The sequence below is a fragment of the Homarus americanus genome, unplaced genomic scaffold, assembly GCF_018991925.1.
Source record: "Homarus americanus isolate GMGI-L3 unplaced genomic scaffold, GMGI_Hamer_2.0 scaffold6317, whole genome shotgun sequence".
Lineage (NCBI taxonomy): Eukaryota > Metazoa > Arthropoda > Malacostraca > Decapoda > Nephropidae > Homarus > Homarus americanus.
This window is the reverse complement of record NW_024730668.1, coordinates 14,816,166-14,831,612: the sequence shown is the minus strand read 5'-3', so window position 1 is coordinate 14,831,612 and position 15,447 is coordinate 14,816,166.

The window sequence follows — 15,447 nt, the reverse complement described above, 5'->3', positions numbered from 1 at the left end:
TTAGTACCAGGTGTGAAGTATACCTGAAGGTTACTGGAGGTCACTGAGAACCTCGAATTTATTATGTAATTCTTACGAGTCTTTCTCAGATGTTTGGTCTTGTCTTCCTCCTTAAGACTCTCTAACCTTCCCCCACCTTCTTCCTCATCAAACCCTCTTCCTTATCTCTCGCCCTGTAGCATCCTCCACCAAAATTTCCGTTTCCTCGTTTCTCTCCTTCTCTATGTCCTACTTCTCTTTTCTTCCTTCTCTACCTCCTCCTCCATTAACCTCTTCTGTTATTTCTCCTCCTCCTTCTCCTCCTCCTCCTCCACCCTCCCTCCCTCACCTCCCTGTCCTTACCTCCTCCTCCTCCTCCTCCTCCTCCTCCTCCTCCTCCACCCCTTCGCTCCTCCCTCACCTCCTCTGTCCCTTACCCTCCTCCTCCTCCTCCTCCTCCTCCTCCTCCTCCTCCTCTTCCTTCTTCCTCCACCCCTCTCCTCCCTCACCTCCTCTGTCCTTACCCTCCTCCTCCTCCTCCTCCTCCTCCTCCTCCTCCTCCTCTCCTCTTCCTCCTCCACCCCTTCGCTCCTCCCTCACCTCCCTCTGTCCTTACCTCCCTCCACCTCCTCCTTCCTCCACCCTCTCCCCTCACCTCTGTCCTTCCTCCTCCTCCTCCTCCTCCTCCTCCCCCCCTTCGCTCCTCCCTCACCTCCCTCTGTCCTTACCTCCTCCTCCTCCTCCTCCTCCTCCTCCCTCCTCTCTTCTCTCCCCCTTCTCCTCCCTCCTCCCTCTGTCCTTACCTCCTCCTCCTCCTCCTCCTCCTCCTCCTCTTCTCCCCCTTCTCCTCCTCACCTCCCTCTGTCCTTTACCTCCCCTCCCTCCTCCCCTTTCTCCACCCCTTGCTCCTCCCTCACCTCCCTCTGTCTCTCCCCACCTCCTCCCTCTTCTTCCTACACCCATCCACTTGATATGTGTTTACAAATTCCAGCAAATAACATTCTTGTATTGCAGTCAACAGTGTATTATTAATATTCCAACGAGCACCATTCAGATAATCCAGCAAACAGGAATTTGACATTCCAGTAAGTGGAAAAGTGGATTTCATAAGCCTGAAGTCCCGTTCGGGGCAATATACAGTAAATGCTTCTTACTAGTGACAGCATTTTATTCCAGTACACAAGGAGGAAATATCATTGGTACTGCATTTTAGTTAAACTGTTTTGATAAACTATGTAAAAGTTCAAAAGTTCTCTTAAAATATTAATGAGTACATTCAGAAATTGGTATATAATATTATAAACTATGGATAAATACGGCGTACTGAATGCAATTTCTGAAATAGAAGAAGTCATATATTTAAAGCGATAATATTTAGTACAAAAGTGAGAAAGATTTATGTAATGAGAGTGAACTTAAGAGCTTTAGAGGAGTGAACATTTCTGCACCAAAGAGCAATATGCGCCTTGTAATTAAAGAATATCTATGTACTAAATTTAGTGGGTTGTTTGTATGTACCAAAGTGAGCAATATTTATGCATTCAAGTGAGTAAATAGTTATGCATTGTTGAGAACTTTTCAGTACTAAAGTAAGCAATATTTATACTAAAGGTTCATGCTTATGTACTAGCAAGGCTATTTATGTACCAAAAAGTAATATTTATAGATTGTAAGAAATATTTTTTACCAAAGTGAGAAATAGCTTATTGCGATTAAAGTGGGATGAATGGCGTAATAAAATGATAATATTTTACCAGCGAGCAAGATTTACGTAATAAAATGATCAATACTGTAAACACTCATAGTAAATTTCTTCATCAGTCGAATCGAACGATGTTTAACAGTTCAGTCCCAGAAACAATGTTCTTACATTCCAGCAAGCAACAAACATTCTCGAAATTATTATTTATATACCGCAGGGAACAATATTTTCCTCGCCATTGAGTAATGTTGAACATCCTGCAGACAGGTATATGCCGAACCAATGGGCTCTAAATTGTCTCCACCTGATGGGTGGTAAATGCCTCACCAGATGGGTGCAAATGTTCTTACCAGATTGGTGAATGTCTCTACCAGATGGGTATAAATGCTCAACCAGATGGGTAGTAGCAATGCTCTCTCACTATAAGTGGGTATAAATGTCTGCAGATGGGGGCAATGCCGAACCAGATGGGGAAATGCCGAACCAGAGGGTATAAATGTTCTACCAGATGCGGGTAAATGTCTCACCAGATAGTAAATGCTTCAATGGATGGGAGACAGAGGCGGCACCGACGTTGGCTGCTGCTGCAGTGCTGCGTGTTCAATTCGTGTGTGGGTTATTGTAGTGTTCTTATGGCTCTTGTGGTGCCGTGTTGAGACTTATTGATGGTGAAATGTTAGTGAATCTTCGATGTAAAAGCGTAAAGACATCATAGTGTCAAAGCGATCAGTTACAAGAAAAGATTCTTTTCAGTTCTTCTTTGAGTGAGATCACGAGCCGGAGCTGACTACATATGTCTTTTTCAGAATTTAGTACTGCAAATCTTGTAGCAATGATTCATGTGAAAATGGTTCTTCCTTATATTTCCACATTATAGTCCCCATTTTATTACACAGGCTAGGGTGTGTGTGTCCTCACCCACCGTGTAATCAACATACGACTGCTTCCACCCGCCCCTTACTCCGGTGAGTGTGTGTGCATAACAAATAACACACACACACACACACACACAGGCACACACATAACACACAATAATAATAATAATAATAATACACATATATTGACACACAATAATAATAATACAATAATAATAAGAATAATAACAATAATAATAATGTCTATGAATAAATACAACCATAAACTGAAAAGCCACATGACATATGGTATATTGGTATATAACAATATAGAGCATAAAAGACAATGACAACAAGATCACAGACGATCAGAAAGAAAGCTGAGAGGACTCAGTGGACTGAGGAGGAGAGAAATATTTCACAGCACTTTCTTAAACCATTCAGGTTCCTAAGTAAAAAGGAAAAGATCAGGTAAGTAGAAGCATGTAGTGTAGGTAGCTTAGGAACTATGAAATATTTTGCAAATATTCAAGAATCCCAAATATAATACTCAGATGACAGAGTTTCAGACTGATACAGTTAGAAGAAGAGGAGGAACACTGTAAGGCGCATTTTGAACACAGATATATCATAGTATATGTATTATACATGGCAAGATGGCCCCTTGAGACATTGGGAGTATTTAGAAAACCTTGTAGACGTAGCCGCATTTTTTCGAAATAATATATACACAAGGAGAAATAATATATAACGAATTAGGTTACAGCCAAAAGATGGACATTAAAACAAACTATAAAAGACAAATTAAAGGAAGAGTTCAGATATTCTTTTGTTCATACTTTGTTCATCACAGCAATGGATACACTACTCCATTTCCAATATGACAAAGCCCTGTGTCTTCCTCCTATTACCTTGTTCAAGAGCGAAATAATTCTGTAAAAAAATGTATGAATATTCTTTATTGTTTACCTCTTAGATAATGGATATTTATATGTGTGAATGGTGCATGTAACAGAGTAGAAGTAAATGAAGGAAAGCATGTATATCTACCTCTAAGACAGGGTGAAAATATCAACATAATTAAAAAATGGGGTGATAAACATTATCTTAACTTGTCTGGCCACAATGCTGACAAACAATTAACGCGAATCAAAAGACACCATATGTAAATTCACCTGTATCTGTACTAAGTATTTACAGGAGATGCTGCATAATCTGTCATTAAGATTGGTAAATATGGATTGAAACATCATACCTTTAAGAGCTAGTATTATCCATCCCCAGGTTATCAGCACAGAAAACTGAGCTGAGATTACTGCTTCTTTAATTGAAAACAACAGTCTGCAAGTCATATAAGAGCTTTAAATTGGTTAAAGACTGTACCACTGATAAATCAGATCTTTATATAATTTGAACTCAATATAGAAGGTTTACCAATAAAATGCGTATAATTTCCATTATTACATCATGTACTTTCTTTCCTTTTTAGTTTTATTCTGGTGTTTATTCCGCAGAATATATGATAAATATATAGAAGCGATAAAATGAGATGCCACCATTTCAGGTCAGGTATATGCGTTCAGTGGGCAATGATGAAGTGCTACAAAAACACCGCTTCTCTGCCAGCCAGGTGGAAGGCTAACCCCGCAGATGGAAGAACAGGGGAAGCACCAGCAGTACCTTCCCTGTCGTTGTCAGTGTACACAGCTTTTTCACCATCAAGAATCCTGCTGTGCCTCCTCGTGGCAACACACGATAACTGGGTGCCGCGTGAGCCCAACTTGGTAGACCAGCAAGTATCACATGGGTGCAGCAGGGGCCCCAGAGGGACAACGCATAAGCCCACTCAGCATGTGTGGACATCTGCTGCATTAAACCACAAGTCCCATAGATAACCCGGGTGCAGGAATGCGGCAGTAAAGCCCATAAAAATCTGTGGTGTGGTTTCAACATCAGTGTGATAGAAAGCCAGCAGAAAGCCTATAATAAAGACCCTACAGAAAGAAAGAGTACCACCATGAATCAATAACGCAGCAGTAATGCAGCAATGCACATGACAGAATACCAAGGAAACCAACAACCAGTTATCGGCAGTACATTGCAATTATTCTCCTGCCGCTGCAACATCTTGGCACCACTGGAACAGGAAAAGTGGAGAGCCAAGAAGTGTTGTGGAGTCTCGCGTGCCTGCCCCCATCGCGACAAATCAGCTCACGTGCAGCCATCCAGTTCATCATACTTTCATCATCATCAAAAACCCCTATAATTTCAAAAAGTCCCCAGAAGTGATGGATTAGGACGAGTGGCGACGGGGAGAAAGACATGACCTGAGTCTTCAGTCATGGTGGCGCAGATATGATGTTGTTTATACACTTTAGCGAGTAGCAGTCCATTCCGGTCCTGTAGTGACTGAACAGTTCTTGAGAAGCACGGTTTAATTTGCTATGGGAAGGAAGGTAAAAGCGCGCCTTGCAATTATAGTTCGTTTCAAATATCCAACCCCGGATTGAGCAACGCAATACAGTAAAGGGTTGATTTTATGGTGCAGAAAACAAGGTCAAGTAATCACAGATCAAAGTAAAACAAACGAGGCAACCTTCTGTCGCTGCATGGATGTCAGACCTTTCGATATTTTGGCAATAAACAGAGCGTTAAAAAGAAAAACCACCTGTGTAGGGTAAAAGAGCTGGCTAGGGTATATTGACATAGCTGCGATTTAGAGTCCTCCGGCTCAGACGAAATGACTCCTCTTAGAACGGGGGTTCGGCTATACCTCTTCAGAAGTATAAGCCTGCTGTAGGCGTGGAAGCTGCATTTGCGGAAGGCTTTGTATACCCGCCAAATGTGCAGAACATCTCTGGCATATAGGCTAACTGAAATGTCTGTTGGGGATCAACGAGCACCTTATGATGCCCTGAGTCCCACTCAATTCCCCACCAAGTCATGCCTTCAGAATTAGTGTATATGCTCAAACACTGGATGCAGAGGATGGGGCCTCGGCGCGAATCCTACAGTGCTGCAACCCCTATCCCAGAGAACATAAGGTCAGTTACGCAAGCACTTCAATGACAGGTTAAGAGATGCTGAGATTTGGCAGGAATTCATAGGGGAAAAGTCGGACTAGGCAGTATCCCAGCAAACTCTACCCCTTTCAGCAAGCAAAAGCGCACACAACTACCCAGCACGCACCTTGTTTAGTGGTACGATCTTTCATGGGTTCGTGGAGCAGACACCCACGATCCAACACCATGATCTCATTGATCGCATCATTATTAGAGAAGGGATCGCCAAGATGTCATCATCATCTAAACCATGCATTGCTCAGACCAGTGCGGGATAAAAGCCCACCTCAAAGCTCTCAATTCATGTCGCAAACAAAACAAAGAAGACATTTAAGTCTCCAGAATAGGTTTTAACACCAAGCGTCTGGAGGATTATGAATTCTAGAGAATACACATGCTTTTCAGAGAAAGAAGCCAAACATGGGTTGATAAACAAACCCAAAAAAACAACTCAAACCGAAAAGGAATGGTGTATTCTCGACCCGTCATGACAAAAACTCAAGAGAGACGCCTACAGACGAAAGAATACATCAGACTGGATTTGATGGATAATGACCTGAAATTACCGGTATCACGATGATAAATGCTGTTCCACTGACTGGTAAAACAATCCTGTCTCGACCTAAATAAGGTTTCTGCAAAGAAAAGTTGTGGCCTATGTAAACTTAACAATCGGAAGAATGACTGTTAAAAACAAAATATGGAAACACAAAGTCTCTGCAGGATCACAAGGGATGCGCTAAGGAATTTTTATTTCCACCAAACATTTTATGGGCCACCGTCCATGCGTGCAGCTTCCTCTGCAAAGCTCCATAGCAGCAACCCCTTAATTAAAGCATTTAGTAAGCATCCTTCAGCACTGTAAGGAGCACCACCAATCGCTCAAATCGAAACTCCTGATGGATGTTCTGATCACCCAGCAGGTTCTGAAAGCATCCAGAGCTGACCTCCCCAGCTATCTCTCGGCATCCCTGACGAGGTAGCTACCGCCATCGCACAGGTAAAATAGTAAAGCCCTCACAAGGCCTCAGAAGGAACTTGCAGAGGGTAGAGGAAGCAGGAGGACCCCGTTACCAGGCCAAGTTCCCATTCAGCCCTGGAGAATATATGGGAAAAGAGCAAATCCCCAAGCCACCAGCACCCCCTATCGTCACAATGAAGAACAAGGAGCCAGTCAGACTGTGAGGCAATCATCATGATCTCACCATTGCCTTGTGCCATGCAGATTATTGCCCCAGTCCTCTACAGTGTATGTGGGAGATGTTGGGGTGTTGTATGTATACCTATATAGCAGTTCTGCAGAGAAGCAGGCTTGCTTTCAGTCAGTAGTGTGTGGGCAATGCCCCCTGTTTCATGTCACCACACCAGCTAGGGCACCAAGTGACATCTGCCAAGTATACCACTACCATGGCGTCGCCTGGAGAGGTCGAGGAGTGAAGAATCTTCTGAGGAGTAGAACTGCGCTTAGGAAAATTCTGTATATTTCAAGATGAAGAAATGCGGAATTACAGGTGTTTATGTTCACCCTGTAGTTAGAACCTGGCACCCTGAACATCTCAAACAGAACAATTACCCGAGGTGAAATCTCCCAGAATCTCAATACCCGGACTGATCACGGCGCACCATCGACTGACCTGCCAAATGCCGATACAAGAAAAGCAGAACAGCGTCACCACCCGCTGCGCTGGCGTGTCTTCACGACCAACCAAGGCTCTTCGATCGGTCAGCAGGAAGCCTCGAGGACCTCAGCTGCCTGGTCGCCCACCAAAATTCATCGCCAGCCAGCGCCGTAACCCACGAGACTATATGAACGGTAAGTGTTCCTGAACAATGGCACCAGTCTGGTTCTTCCGCACATCCAAACGGAGAAATAAGAAATGTGTACTGGCGCCAACTCTTTTTCCATTTTGCTGGTTGCCTTCCCCACTGCACAGTGCCAGCGTTTAATCGGCGAAGTTAATTGGAGTACCAGATGAAGATCTTTCAAAATAAGACGACCCAGGCAGGTTAGCGCGTCGGCAGCTTCCCATTACCGAATTTCAGTGTGCAGACGACCTCACCTCCTTGTCGCCTGCTACACTCGAACGCGACCCACAGGAGATCCTGAACACCTATAAGAGTGATGGCGTGACACCTGCGGCCCTTGATGAATGTGGGTAAGACTAAGATCTTCTGCCTGGCCCTGAAGTCCAGCCATCTCCCACGATCCATCCAGTTTAATTTGTACCACCTCTAACGCCACTCACTTCGGTATCTCGGTTCTACCGTCCACCAACACGGGATAGATCAATTATATTCAACATCGGACCAGATGTATTCAAGCCTTTTGGTAGACTCTGCACCTATGTTCCACAGAGCTGAAATTATCAACATAGTTGCACAAATTTCGAGCAGTGGTCCTCCCAACCCGTTAAGGCATGGTAGTGAGACAAGCACAGGTACAGGAAATTCTCATATATTCTTGGGAAAACTTTCTACCAACAGTCTACTACCATTCGAGTTCGCTGGAAGATACAGGCCAATTCCAGTATTCTCAAGACACTAACTCGGTGAGGGAGACTGATACTGCCTTTATTATCCATGAAAATGTTGACTGACCATATATCTGTATGGGATTACAGTAGACTACTGCAAATGAGCTACTTGATGTCATCTGCTGCAGTGGTTCTCAACTCGTCGGCCCAGACAAAACTTTTCACCATATGTCAGAATGTCATTCCCCTCTCTCTTCAAAGATTGTCTGCCTCCAGTGCATTCCAAATAAGTGGCATACACTGAAAACCTTGCTTTTCCTATTAGTACATATATATCATACTCACATGGATATTTTAGTGGAGCCAAAATTGAAGCACTGAAAATGCCATGGATTTATAAAACTTACTAAAAGTAAAATAGTTTTTTTTATATTTATGTCGGATTGCCTGTAAGGACCCAAACCGAAGCTAATAATGCGGCCAACAAAAAGTTCAACAGAATACCAGATATTGTAAATTGAGTAATTAATTTTATTCAGATGGAAGATTACAGTCATGAGAAACCAGATTGCTTTTTCTTCACAATTCTGGATACGCGGAGTGGAGTGCTTGAAAGGGCACAATCATAAGCAATATTTACCCCTAATTCACATGCTGCTTGTTTTAATTTGCAACAGAGCTGCGCTCGACTGACAAAGATATGTCGACACAAACGGAAGCAATGCACGGACAGCCTTTTTTCTGCCACTTTTGGGTAGAACGCAATACCAAGGGCCGTACCCAGATTGATTTTCATCGAAATTATATTCCTTCTTGAGCCCGAACTGCCCCCTGAAACCTGAATTCCTGGAGGGAATTTCCCTGTTGAGAACCCTGATCTAAGTGAACAGACGTAACGCTGGCGAGCAACCGGAAAAGCGTATAAGGATAGTCTTTACGATAAACCGAAAGCTGCCAAATCAATCTCCCCACCTGTGAGACGATTTATTCACCGTAACGCTTGAGGAGCACCAGCACCGAAGGCAAAATACTTTCGTGTTAGTCTTGACTGCATACCGAGGTGACATGCCAACGCCGGAAGACGCTGCTGCTGCTCCTCCGCGCAGTAGATGTAGCCTCTGTTATGCAATATCTGTGTCGATACTGCTGGTCCTGTATTTATTTCTTGAGCTCGCCCTAAAAATCCTGTACCAACCTAGTAAGTGAGCAATAAGTCTTGAATAACTCATATCATTGTATTTATAGCTTTGATGATCATACTCGATTCCCAGAGTTCAATTCCGTGGCTGTGGAAAAGTTGTTAAGACATTTCAGCCTCTATTGGTCCATTCATGCTCACCAACAGTAAAAGCAGTACCCACAAAATGAAAGTTGTGAATTGCTTGGAGCTTCAAATAAGCGATGACATTAATCTGTTGACTTTCTTCGAGGTTTTCACGCCTGACCTCAGCTTCTGGCTGCCCCAGAATTTTTTCCCGGCTTGCCCTTAACTCATGAGAGCAAAGGGCATGAATCATAGCATGCTTCCTGTTGTACTGTAAATGCTTCGGTGCCGTACCCATATCAAGTGATTTTTAGGGGGAGGCCCACAAAAAAGGTTTGACCTGAGTGACAGCAAAGGTAGTAGTAGTAATATAATAACAACAATAATAAACGGTTTACATTTGAGCGGGAAGCAGGGCTAGAAAAATATACAGACTTACATTTGATTTAGAGACATAATGACATAATATAATGAATATGATATTTACAGCTGTACAGGCATATAAATGTGAGTTGCTTATTATTTAACAATAGATGGATGGTGCTGTTCTTATATTCATTTGGTGTGGGCTCTATGGGTGGGGGGCTGTAGTGTGTGTGGAGTGTAAGGATGCATGAGAGGGTGGTGTGCAGTAGTGTGTGTGTGTGTGTGTGTGCAAGCTGTATACAGGTATCGCATGGTTCCCAATGTCTGTTACCTTTATTTCTCCTCAGGTCTAGTATCTCTGTTCTGTACATATTCATCTCTGCCCTCAGCTCAGCGAAGTTCACCAATTCACCTAGGACTACTTGCTCACATAGGTTCGCTCATCTCACCGACCACCCAGTTCACACCTGAACAGACCAGATTATTCTAAGATGGCAATTATGTCGCGTTGATGCAAAAATAATTGGACTCGACTGCCACCTGAATACGGCCAGTAAGCGGAGCTCTTGTTCTGGTTGTGTTGCTACCGGGCGAGAGAGTAAAGGCGCCTAATACATTATTCTGCTGGAATCGTCCCTAAAAGGTTTTATTTGCCATATTCCAAGACGTTTGTGTTCGAGCGTTTGGCCACATGTTCAACACCATAACTATTTTTACGATGCCATATTCATGGAAGTTCTGCCAGAGACAATTATATCCCAACTAATCTAGCGGTGTCACAACATTTCAGCATCCGTTCATATTGTTACTTTGTTCTACGTACGTGCTTTTACCCGAGAACCTAATTGCGCAGACAACAGATTGTTTATTTGCTTGCAGTAATTCGGTTCCCAAGCTTACTGGTCTTCAGGAAAGTTCTTTGCTTACGTGGGGTTTAAGGGTTGCTGACAGATTCAGATTGTATTGAAATATTGTTAGACGCGAGTTTTGTAAAGGATCAACCTGTTGCTTCACTAAACCTCTATTTGTGTGAAGGATCCAGAACAGCTTGATTTGGTGCACCCCAGTAAACAGGACACGCATGCAAATTCAGGTCTGGCTTCAGAGGACAAGCGCAGATGTCTGCTGAGGTCCAAAGCTGGTAAGGAGTCAAAAGGATGGTTTAATATGTCTATAAAAAACCAGAGGCAAACAGTGTGTGTTTGTAGGGGATGTCAAGGTCAACTGAAGCGAATTAAGAGTGTAGTGGATTTATGAGGTGTATTGTTGGGAGGTGATGTTAGTAAAGAATTAGCTATAGAGTATCTATATGTAAATAAACATCACACACTTACCAATAGCAAAACACACCCATACTAACACACATTCAGCAGTATAGAGGTGTGTGTGTGTAGAAGCAAAGCCACACATTACCTTAAAATTACGTTCATCCTGAAATTGACGAAGATGCATAGAAAAAGAAAATGTGTCGATTTTTCATTAAGGGCAGCACCAAGTGGAGGGAGGTAGAGAAGGGGATTATGAGAGAGAGGAGAAGGAGGGAAGGAGAGAAGGTTGAGAGAGATGGTGGTAGGGCAAGGAGGGCAGAGAGGAAGGAGTGGAAGAAGGAGAGAGGAGGTAGGTGGGTGAAGGATATGGAAGATAAGGAAGGAAGTGAAGCAAAGGAAGTTAAATAGAAGGAGAGAGGACGAGAAGAGAAGTTTAGATGGAAGGAAAAAAAAAAAGAAGGAAAGGTGTGGGGAGGAAGGAAGAAAGGTGTGGGGGAAGAAGAAAGAAAGGTGGAGGAGGAGAGAAGCAGGATCAGTTCTTTTTTTTTCCTTTATTAAGTTTTGTCTTTCAACTCAGAGACAATGGTATTCAAAATGTATTTCCAGTAAGACCGTCTGCAGTTCGACTATAAGCGCTTCTCCACCCAAAATGGTAAAAGACGGTGAAGCTCATCACATCGATTTACATTATCAGAAAAAGGCTGTAAAAGTCACCTGGAGTTAGGTTGAGTGCTCGTGGCAAATGGTGATAACGGTGCCGCCAACTTATCTACTCCCCCAGCCCAGGTGAGAATTTAACAGGAAGGCCATGGTTATCAGAGCGGCACTTAAGGTTTTTTGACTGATGATCACTGCACGTGCGTACGTATAGTATAAAAGATATTGCTACTTATAATAAATATAATTCCAATATCAAAAAACTCCATAAACAATGTTGAGTGAATGGTGGAAGTCAATGAAAAATTCTTACCAAGAGTACTACACAATATTGACGGTAAAGCGAGATATGGACGACAAAGGTTGTGTTTTGGATTAAAGGAAGATGGAGTATTGGATTCATTAAAAGCAGATCATGGCTATAACAAATAAAAACAGAGAGGGAGAGGCATAAGAAAGAGAGTATTGCTGACGGCAACTAATCTTCTAAGTGTTGTGGCCACCCCAGGTGCAACAGGTTTGTTGTGGAGTGGACGACAGAAAAAAGAAGAGAACTAATACTATAGATGCTCTTTGCCTCAAGTTAGAGAAGAGGTTATAGTAGTCTGGCGGCTGGCAAAATGTATGCCAATGCGAAAGTAAAAGCCGGATATAACTTGTTTTTAAGAGACAGAGAGAGTTTCTGAATATATTTAAACTGCAACAAGGATGGTAGGTAGTTGTAGCCCACCGAGAAACACCGAGAAAGTATTATCCGGCCAGGTTACTTTGAAACTCATCGAGCGTGCGTGCTTTGGCATTGCTAGTGCCATCAGCAAAATGAATGACTGTTTTGGGCGACTAGAAAGGATGCCATTACTGAGCTGCCTCAGCTGGTAATTAGTGTGAAAGAGCGGGGAAAGGTCCTGGAGTGGTATCGTATGTTGCTGTCCATTCCGTCTTCGCATCTGTGTACCATTAACGACCGCGTCGTCGATGCTCAGGTCAGCTGGCTTCCAGGTTTTCTCCCTTGAGACCAGAGATTCCTCAAGGAATCCCAGTCTGCCCGCCGCTTGAGGTTTTGACCCGATGTTGGCGGGGGGTCATAATGGGGACGGGATGAGATGCCGCAATTTGACTGCGGTGATTCCGCTGGCAATGATGGAAGTCCGGTGGTAATGTACCTGTTCAGACACCGCCTTCAGCGAGTTAGAGAAGACAGGCCGGGTTTAGTGGCACTGGCACGTCTGATCAATGTCGAGAAATCTCAGTCTGAGGTGTTGCAGTTTTCTGATATTACACAGCCAGCCGACGTTAATTTACCGTAAAACCGGAGAATGGCGTGGCGTATTTAAGTCCCTTGCGATGTGGATGGCGGAGCCAGTGCTGCAGTAACCGGTTGTGGCCTTGTTCGTAAGCAAGTGACGCCCGAGGAAAATAACAAGCTCAGGGCGGAGGCCAGGTCCCCTAGTTCAATCTCAGGGCGAAGGTTCCCACCACCCTGTGAACCAAATCCCCTTGAAGTTCGGAAACTCTGTGACCAAAGCCGTGACCGATAGCTCACAGTGACACCATCGTTCAGCTCACCCGTCATGTTCTCTGGTACAGGTAGACAAAAAATTTCAGCTTATTTTCTTGTTAAAATTTCCGTCATAGCAATGTCTGCTTAATTACAGCAGGCTGCGGGACAGTTCATTACGTTTGCCATGACCGTCATCATTGGACAAAGCGTTAAGGCCCTTTCATCATGCCAATGACCGTTATTTCGAGGATCAGCCAAGCGTCGCTTGGAGGTTTGCTCGGCTTTCGCCACGCCTTTAGTATAATTTAGCAGAACCTTCGACATCGCCGTTTTGCCGTTAATGGCGGGCTCTGAACTTCTTCGTCACCCAGCGTACAGGAAGGCAAGGTGTTCAGGTCCTGGCCTGCGCATTCAGGTAACGCCGACGCCACAGCTCAGGGCGTTCCCAGAGTAAGTCGCCATCACCTGGTCGCGCAAACCATTGACTGCCGGAGTCTGAGGGTCATTGCTGTCGCCAGAGTACATGTATTGTGGTTACAGATTGCGAAGAAATGTTGGAAGTCGTGATCCCAGGGAATTAATTACGTCAAAAGAGCTTGTTTATACTGATCTTTTGCCCAAGCCAGAGCGTCAGTATTTGCTTTCGGCGGGCTGAGTTTGATAAAGTCGTTGAGCAATATCGCCTTCAGGATTTTTTGGAGGGACTTGTCGCTTTGCCTGCAGAAAATAAGTTGTTCTAAGGCGTTCTGAGGTAGCTTGAGAATGAAATTCCGGATGAACCATGTTCGCGTGATGGGCATGCAGGTGTCAAGTATATAGGGTCTTTGGATCATCTTAGCCAGGTGGGACATACAGGAGACGCTCCTGATGCTCTCAGCCACTGCGTCCCTCATTGCTCCCATTGACTCAGTAACTGCCTGTTTTATTGAGTCCTTGATGGTTCTTATCTCTGATTGCAGGACTTCCATGGTCTCGCTGACATTGTTGAGCTTTTGGGAGTCTGCTTGAGTTTCTTTCAGAGCGTCTTTTAGGGTTTGGCTGTAAGCCATGATAGTCGACTAAGTGGTCCTTTCTATGGTGTTAGAAATTTTCCTGGTTTCTTTTTTTTGTTATTTCCGTCAGTTTTTTCTCTGTTTATTGAGTTACATGTTTCCTGACCAGGCAGGTGGTAGAAAAGGTCCTCTAGCCACCCTCGCAGATGACACACTTTTTTATGGTGCTACCGCAGTCTTTGTAGAAGTGCTGATCGGATGAACACTCAGAGCATATGACCCCTTGCATGGGGCAGTTCTTGGTCACGTGGTCATTGTATTTATAGCACTTCATACATTGTTGGATAGGGGTATACGTTTCATATTCTATTTGGTGTGATGAGATGGAAGTGCCATATGCATAGAGCCCATTCTCCTTCATTCTTTTTGCATCTGTTGTGTCTGCAAAGCGAACTTTGATTATATTATGGGCATACATAGGGTACACCTCCACAATCTTGATATTGTTTTGCTTTTCTATTTCATCTCTTTTTTCTTCTGCGTTATTTTCCACTACATCTTTGCCTAACTTCTTACATACAAGGGTGAGCTTGGCGCCGTATACCTGTGGGACAATGACCTATTAACCGTTAGTTTTCATTTTGTCCATGGCAGTAGACTTAAGTAGTTTATCAGCATCTTCATCTGTTTCTGTGAGGATGATGTAACCATCTCTCAGATCCAAAAGTCTATTTATTCTCACCCTTGGGTCGCTCATTAGCTTTTTTAGCCCTATCCAAGACCCCTGGGTCGGGGTTCCGGAGATCTTAACTCTCACTTTGGCCATGGTCAGTAACATGCATGAAAATCCTACCTAATCTGTCCACCTCAGCTAAACTCCATGGATGCCGCTCCTTCTGTCCGATTGCTGGGCGAGTAAAGAAGGGTCTACGGGTAGGGTGAACAGACAATCCCCTGAAGGGGGCCTAGCCAAGCCCTAACACCTAATAGTGACACATTATGAAGCACTGCCAATTCTCTAACAGAAAATGTTGCCACCCTTACTGTCTCGACTCAGCAGCCCTCTGAGGGCCCCCCTTGTGGCTCTGCCCACAGGGTTCACATCGTTACCAAACAGCAGAGACTCTAGGCGAAAGGATAGGATAGGGAAGAAGCGCAGTGTACAAGAATAATAATATCCATGTACAACTACAAGATAAAGCAGTCAGAGCTAACCCAACGTGAAAAACAAGACTGACAGTCATAAAGGTCAGCAATTTGAACTGAGCAGGGAGCGACGCGCAACACGTCCGCTCGCTACGAAGGTTGGGTGCACTCTACTGGCACCC